Here is an 8,538-nt window from a genome sequence, read left to right on the forward strand (position 1 = left end):
TGCTATGCTGAATGGGACCCCTCCAGTGTTAATTTATAGGGTAAAGTTTACGGGTTAAGTGGACCCAGAATACATGTCACCCAAGGCAGCCTGAGGCAGCCAAGAGAGCCTGCATCGTGTTTAAGGGGAGCCAAAGCTGTGACTCTGGGAAGACTAAGCTGAGTATAAAGATCAAGTGTAAATGTCAACTCTCAAATGTGAGTAAGCATCGAGAGGCAGAAAGGGGAGAAGTGGGAGGGTGGAGCAGAGTGCCAGGATGAGTGAGGCCAAGGGGTCCGGAGCCAAGGAGGCGACCAAGAGGAAAGTGCTGAGGCTCCTGATGGATGGCATAGAAAGCTAGAAGCGGGTTTGTTGCTCAATCATCTTGCAAATATTTCCAGATTTTTATTTGCTTCCACAGTTATTTCTTGACGAAACGAGGGATCAGCAGATCTATTACAAATTGGTCCCTAAGTACATTCCAGAGCCATTAATTTAAACTGTCAGTTTGAATATTATAGTTTTAATTTTCGATTTTTTCTAATAAGCAGTAGAACGACTTTTTTGTTTGTTTGATTTTTAAACCAGAACGTTTATTGCACGACTAATCGTTAAGATGGATGGGTGCTGTAGCAGCTGCCCTCTTGGGTTTAGGTGCGGCTCCTTCACAGAATCCATGCCTGAATCTGCGGTGTACAATCTTTAGGTGCCTCGTTCGACCATTCCCAGTGGTATTTCGTCTTTTAGCTTTAGCACTCCAGTCATGCTCTCTCTTTCTCTTGGCAGGGTAGTCACGTTTGCCATAGGTCGACTTCTGAAGGCGGTAGGCCGTAGAGCCACAGCGGTGGCACAACGCATGCGTCTTATTCTGACGCTTTCCGCATGATGACGTTCCCTTCATCATCTCACTTCTGCTGCTGAGACCAAAGATAGAATGACTTTTCAAAACAGAAATTTTATCTGGAATCCAACATAGAACTCAAGAGGACATAGTGTAAACCTTCAACAATTAGTGGAGAATACTTCACTGTAGAACTCCTGGAGATCTCAGGGCAATCCTAGAACTCTGCAGAGCTCACATAGAAAACCACAGGCCTAGAGGTCAAGGTCAGTTCTCACACATCCTTGAAGTCTTGAATTTAAGAAAAAAGTGCCTGAAAGTACGATGTTGCCTTCCTTCTTGCAAATGCATCAGAACGTGAAGGATTTTTTTAAAAGCATGTATCCCATTGCTGAGTGGCAATCAAGTCAGTTCTGGGTTATTTCTTCAGAAAGAAATGGTAACTTTGAGTTCTGTGTTTCCATTTTTAGTCTTTTCACATTACTCCATACCCTTACCACAAAGTGCAGTATGCACTCCTTGTACAGTAACGCGTGAGACATGAGAATGGACCACCATGCAGACCATGAACTTCATTGTCCATTGTGTTCTGAGCACACCTGATAGGGTGGGAAAACTCATTTATTTTCAGAATGACTTACTTTGTGAAGGATGCTCACAGAAGGGATCAGAAAAGTGAGCCAACAGAAGGAGAGGACCCACCCAACTAGTTAGAGAACTCCAAGAAGTCTCTTTAGAGTGTTGAGGCAGCAGCAACACTTGGAACCTATGGGTTGCCTTCATCAGCTTGCCCAGAGACTTGAAAGTAAGAGAAAAGAGAAAGATCACATCGTTTATTCTGAAGGAGCCATACAGAATCCTGTTTCTCCTGTTCTACTGCTAAAGGCTTTCATGGATATGGAGAAAATCTAGTGATATTATTTCCAGGCTATGAAATAAGTAGACACTGGACAAAGATCTTTCTTTCTGACTTTTAAAGTTAAGTAGAGAGAGCATAGGTTTTGGACTCAGGATCCGTGTTTTCCAGGTTTCAATTCCAGTATAGAGCCTTCTTTGCTATGTGACATTGAGTTTGTAACATGGGTTTCCTGTGCCTCAGTTTCCTCCTATGTACAGTGAAAATGAGGGTTCCTTTAGCCATCAAAAATGTGAAATGAATGAGACATAGTTTCTATCATCAAAGACCTCCCAATTTGTCAGTGAAATACATTTCACAAGAAGTACTCTTTCTGTCCAGTTGTGGAATAGGAGACTTCAAACAGGTGATGAGACTTAACTTGAATTTGGGGGGGGATGAATGCCAGTGTGCTAAATAAATGAAGGGAAGGGACATTTGGGGGCAGAAAGAACAGCAACTTTAAAGCACAGAGATGGAAAAAATTCACAATATACTCTAGGATTGTGGATCTGTAGCTGCTGGAAAAAGTTGAAGCATGGGTAATGTGATAAATAGGAGAAGAAGAAGGAGAAGGAGGAGGAGGAGGAGGAGAAGAAGAAGAAGAAGAAAGAAGAAGAAGGAGGAGGAGGAGGAGGAGGAGGAGAAGAAGAAGAAGAAGAAGAAGAAGAAGAAGAAGAAGAAGTAGAAGAGGAAGAAGAAGGAGAAGGAGAAGGAGAAGGAGAAGGAGGAGAAGGAGAAGGAGGAGAAGGAGAAGGAGAAGGAGAAGAAGAAGAAGAGGAAGAAGAGACCAGATCACAGAGCACATAATAGCCTTATTAAGGGTCTTAGACTTTATCTTGACAGCATCTGGAGATCAATGAAAGATTTTCAACAGAGGAATGACATGTGCCACTTTGGTCACAATATAGGACAAGAGCTGGCAAATTATGGCTCATGAGCCAAATCCATGCAGCTCCTGTTTTTCTAAATGAAATTTTATTGGAACAGAGTCATACCCATTCATTTATGCATTGTCTGCCGCTGCTTTTGCCTACAATGGCGGAATTCCTTAGTTGTGACAGAGATCCTATGGCCACAATGCCTAAGATATTTACTATCTGGTCCTTTACAGAAAAAGTTTGTCAACCGTGATGTAGAGGTTGGATTAAAGGAGGGCAAAGGCTGATGAGGAGTTTTGTTAGGAAGCTCTGCCAAGACTATAAAAGACATGGGCTGAGCCTGAACTAGGCAGGAGCAGTGGAGCTGGAGAGAAGGGGAAGGTGTCAAAGGAGGTGAAGTCAACAAGACTTGGTGACTAATTAGACGTGGAGGTGGAATGGTAAGAGGATTCCAAAACAACTCCCAGTTTCTAGCTTGGGCAACTGGCTGGGTGGTGGTGCCAGTTGCTAAGATTGGGTTGTCAGGAGGTAGAGCACTTTGGGGGATAAAAAGGATGGTTCTAATTTAGACACGTAGCACTGTGACATCCCAGCAGAGGTGGTAGCTAGAAATGTGGGTCTGGAGCTCAAAAGAGTGATCTGCTCCAGACAGACAGATTTGGGATTTGTCAGTATATGGATGCACAGATTACCCAGGTATGTAGAGTGGGAAGAGAGGAGATGACCAACAGTGGTACCCACAGAAAAATCAGTGTTTCAGAATGGACACAGGAAGAGGTACTTGGAAAGGAAATGGTGAAAGAGGTCCCAGAGGGGATGAGGAAAACTAAGAGAGTATTTGCTGAACAAAGTAAGCCAGACAAAGTGACACTAACTACCAATGTTCCATAAAGAGAATGGGGGTGGGTCATCGGGGGCAGAAAGGATGAAAATAAGAGGGATGCAAGGCAGCAGGAGATGAGTGAAGCTGGGAGGAAATACCCTCCATTTCCTGCACACTTGTTATGTGCCAGAGAACATCCTAAGTGCTTGAGTTCATTTCATCTGTACAACAGCCTCTCAAGGTAGGAATAGTGATTCCTGTTTTACACATGAGAAAACTGAGGCATAGATACTTAGCAATTCACTGGAGGTTATACTGCTGGCAAATGGTGTAGTGGGGATTCTAACTCCCAAATCAATGCCTTTGAACCCTACGTCAAGTGACACACCTCTATTCCACCTCCCTAACTCCTTACAAATACCAATTGTCACCAAAGACCAGCTCCAATGTTATGTCTTCTGGAATGACTTCCCACTCAACTGTCCCCTTCCCGTGCTGGGTCAGCATGATGGGGTCCTGAGGCAGAATCGTATTAGGTCAAGCGCACAGAGTTGGGTGCCTGACTGCTTGGGTTCAAATCCTGGCCCCAGCGCTTATAAGCTATGTAACCTCCTCCCACAACCTCCTTGTGCCTCCTTGTGCACTGATAAAATAGGGCTGGCAAGAGTCCCAACCATGTAGGTATGGATTCATGTAAAACTTAGAACAGGACCTAGTGCATAGTGAACATTTAAAAAAAATTTTTTATTGGAGTATAGTTGCTTTACAGTGTTGTGTTTCTGCTGTACAGCAAAGTGAATCAGTTATACGTATACACATATCCACTCTTTTTTTGATTTCCTTCCCATTTAGGTCACCACAGATCATTGAGTCGGGTTCCCTCTGCTGAACAGAAGGTTCTCATTAGTTATCTATCTATTTTATACATAGTAGTGTATATATGTCAATCCCAATCTCCCAATTTGTCCCACTCCCCGTTGGTAACCACAGGTTTGTTCTCTACATCTGTGACTCTATTTCTGCTTTGCCAGTAAGTTCATCTGTACCATTTTTCTAGATTCCACATATAAGTGATATTATATGATATTTGTTTTTCTCTTTCTGACTTACTTCACTCTGTATGACAATCTCTAGGTCCATCGAGCGTAGTGAACATTTTTTTTTTTAAACAAATGGAATGTCTTCACTTTTATTAATTAATTAATTTATTTTTGCTGTGTTGGGTCTTCGTTTCTTTGCGAGGGCTTTCTCTAGCTGTGGCAAGCGGGGGCCACTCTTCATCGCGGTGTGCGGGCCTCTCAGTATCGCGGCCTCTCTTGTTGCGGAGCACAGGCTCCAGACGCGCAGGCTCAGTAGTTGTGGCTCACGGGCCCAGCTGCAATGCGGCATGTGGGATCCTCCCAGACCAGGGCTCGAACCCGTGTCCCCTGCATTAGCAGGCAGATTCTCAACGACTGCACCACCAGGGAAGCCCCGTAGTGAACATTTAATAATTGCAACTCTCCAATGGCGCTCGGGATGTGCCGGGTGCTGCTCTAAGTACTATATATAGATTAACATTTAATCCTCACAACACACTTCTAAGGAAATAACTGGTTTTATTCCCATTTTACAGACAAGGAACTGAGGCAGGAAGAGTTTAAATAACTCTGTGATGGGGCTTCAAATACTTGATTTTTGCTAGAAGGGACCTGGGAGTGACGGGTAGACTCCCAATGAGGGGACAAGGGGCCAGGGTGGGAGAGGAGAGCCCCCTGCAATTGATCCCTTGGGTTCTAAAGCTGAAAGGTACCTTGAGGATCTTGTTCTGGTCCTTCTATAGAAAGCATTTCCCTGATAGGCAGGCCACGACTGGCTGTGTGACCTTGTGCAAATCCCTTAAACGTCTCTGAGGTTTCACCATCTAAAAAATGGCTTTCTTAGCGGGGATGGTACAATGAGCAGAAATGTATGTAAATGTGTATGGTTAGGATTTTTTTTTAAACTTTAGGGCTCCAATTGTAAACATGCTAGTTATTGGGAGTATTAGCATAGAAAGTTTGCTCTCTCTTTATATATATATACGTGTGTGTGTGTGTGTGTGTGTGTGTGTGTGTGTGTGTGATGCATTTGTTGAATGAATGAACTTTCTTGTGCCTCAGTTTCTTCTTTTGTGAAATGAGACAAGGCTGGTACCTACCTTGCAGTGTTGCTGTGAGTTTTAAATGTCTTTCTGCCTGCACAGCTTTTAGAGAAATTCCTGGTATGGAGTAAGCACTCATTAATTATTATTGATGGCAGGGAATTTTCTTTCATTTATTTATCGAGCATGGTGGATGCTCGATAAAAACATGTGTAATGAATGTGAGAGAATTTAAAAACAAAACAGCAATGATCAAAAAATACCTCAGTATGCTATGGGCAATGCCCTCCTTTTTGTTAGCAGAGCTCAGACTTGGGTCCCAGCACCAACAAGGCTGTGATAGGTGAGTTCTCAGGGAATGTCTGGGTAGATTCCTTGTGGTCCCAAGTGTCCTGTGCCCACAAACATCTCTGCCTCCTGTCTCTTAAGGGTGCTAACGGTCTGGAGCCGGCGAATGCGGACTTACACAGAGGGGTACCAGCTCCCAGCTGAACCAGAGATGTACGGAGTTTGGCAAGTGCTAAGGGGAGTTTCATTACAGCAGTGACTGCTGTCCAGATAAAAGCTACCTGTCACGACTGGACTCTTCCTGATCCTCCAGATGGCCTGGGCAACGCTCCAGATTGAGGAGCTCTGAGGAAGGTGGTGGAGTCTCCGTGGTTCTGTGTCTATAGCTCCAAGCCCTAGGTCTCAGCTGTGTGTGCTGACGGCTTTTGTGGCCCAACCCTCTCTGTTCATTCTGTTGGCTTCTAGGGACAACCTCCATGATCCCCGCCTCGCGGGATGATGAATCGTCTCCATTATAATCAATCATTTGGGGAAAGTGGTTGTGCTCGAGTGCAGATTCCTTAGGCTCATAATCACGTCCGGCAGCTCCTGGATTCCAGTTGTTTCTCACCCAGACAGCCAGAAGGCAGAAGTGTCTATACCCCATGCTTTTACTGACAGGTGTGAAGATAAGAGCGTGGCCTTTGGAATTATACTGACCTGGGTTTGAATTCCACCACTGGCGGGTTGTGGCTCTGTGCAAACCTTTCACCTCTTAAAATCTTGATTTGCTCCATCTGCAAGATGAGGATAATATTTCCCTGATGGTTCCAGGTAAAGTTGAAAGTAATTCATACAGGGATTCCTAGCATAGAGCCTGGTGCCTAGGTGAAGCATGATAGAAGGCAGCACTATGATTGATGCAAGCAAGCAAAAAGATTTAGAGGAAGGGCAGCAAACTTTGTCTGTAAAGGGCCAGACAATAAATATTTGAGGGTCTATGGGACCAGACAGTCACTGTGGCAACTACTCAACTCTGCCACATGAAAGTGGCCACAGACCGTTCTTAAATCAATGAGCAGAGCTGTGTTCTGATAAAACTTTATTGATAAAAACAGGCTGCTGGGGGCTTCCCTGGTGGCACAGTGGTTAAGGATCCACCTGCCAATGCAGGGGACATGGGTTCGAGCCCTGGCCTGGGAAGATCCCACATGCTGTGGAGCAACTAAGCCCGTGCGTCACAGCTACTGAGCCTGCGCTCTAGAGCTCACGTGCCACAACTACTGAGCCTACTTTCCACAACTACTGAAGCCCACGTACCTAGAGCCCATGCTCCGCAACAAGAGAAGCCACTGCAATGAGAAGCCTGTGCACTGCAACAGAGTAGCCCCCGCTCGCTGCAACCAGAGAAAGCTCACGCACAGCAACAAAGGCCCAACACAGCCAAAAATAAAATAAAAAATAAATTAAGGAAAACAAACAAACAAACAGGCTGCTGGCAGGATTTGGCTCCTGGGTTGTAGTTTTCCCACACAAGGAGACTGAGTCCTATAATATCTGTACGTTCTAGTCACTAATAATATTTAATCTGTTTTACCTTTATGGTGGGTATTTAATTCTTCCTTGAGAGACTCAGCTTGGAAGCCTAAATTTTCTTTGTCCCTGTACTCAGGTATGACTGGGCATATCCTCAGAGTCCATTTTGCATATGGAACTAAGGTTCTAGCTCAAGGAAACAGAAAATGGAAGTGTACTAACTTGGTTCAAGGATGTTGGTTCAGTGTAGCAAGGAAAAGTGGCTTTGAGTATATTTGTTTCTGGTAGGCAGGGGATGTATCTGGCTCCTCTGTAGGGCCTGGTACAGAGTAGTCAGTCTTTGGTGAGTTAATTCAATAAACAGATCCTAAATAATTTCCTTCAGTCCTTTTCACACAGTTGTATGTCCCTGACAGTTTGGGGCTCTTGCTAATTGGATGGAAAGCTTCCATCTGAGATTCATAACAAATGTTCATGACCAAGCTAGGTAGCCATTTAGGGTTATTTGTCTAATGTGCTCCCAGTGCTTCACGAGGTTAGTGTCCCCACAGTAGCAGAGGGCAGTGTTCCTTGAAGATCATAGCAGATAATTTCCAAATACAGCCACATCAGTGTATCAATATATATGCCATCCCACATGTTCTTATTACAATGTGATATGAACACTTTTCCATCAAAACGTGGGCTTTATGTTCCCTCCCCTTGGACCTGGATGGGCCTTTGTAACTGCCTTGATCAACAGAATGTGGCAGAAGTGAGGCTGCACGACCCCCAAGGTGAGGTCATAAAAGTCAATATGTATACAATGGAATATTACTCAGCCATAGAAAGAAACGAAATTGAGCTATTTGTAATGAGGTGGATAGACCTAGAGTCTGTCATACAGAGTGTAGTAAGTCAGAAAGAGAAAGACAAATACCGTAGGCTAACACATATATATGGAATTTAAGAAAAAAAAATGTCATGAAGAACCTAGGGGTAAGACAGGAATAAAGACACAGACCTACTAGAGAACAGACTTGAGGATATGGGGAGGGGGAAGGGTAAGCTGTGACAAAGCACGAGAGAGGCATGGACATATATACACTACCAAACGCAAGGTAGATGCGTGGGAAGCAGCCGCATAGCACAGGGAGATCAGCTCGGTGCTTTGTGATCGCCTGGAGGGGTGGGATAGGGAGGGTGGGAGGGAGG

The 8,538-nt window shown here is 44.4% G+C and overlaps 1 pseudogene; it reads right to left on the minus strand.

Moving 5' to 3' along the window:
* Positions 1-583: 583 nt before the first annotated feature.
* On the minus strand, positions 584-883 carry LOC114884476 (annotated as a pseudogene).
* Positions 884-8,538: the final 7,655 nt, after the last annotated feature.

Source organism: Monodon monoceros, unplaced genomic scaffold (genome assembly GCF_005190385.1).
Source record: "Monodon monoceros isolate NGI ecotype Baffin Bay Population unplaced genomic scaffold, NGI_Narwhal_1 Super_Scaffold_5, whole genome shotgun sequence".
NCBI lineage: Eukaryota > Metazoa > Chordata > Mammalia > Artiodactyla > Monodontidae > Monodon > Monodon monoceros.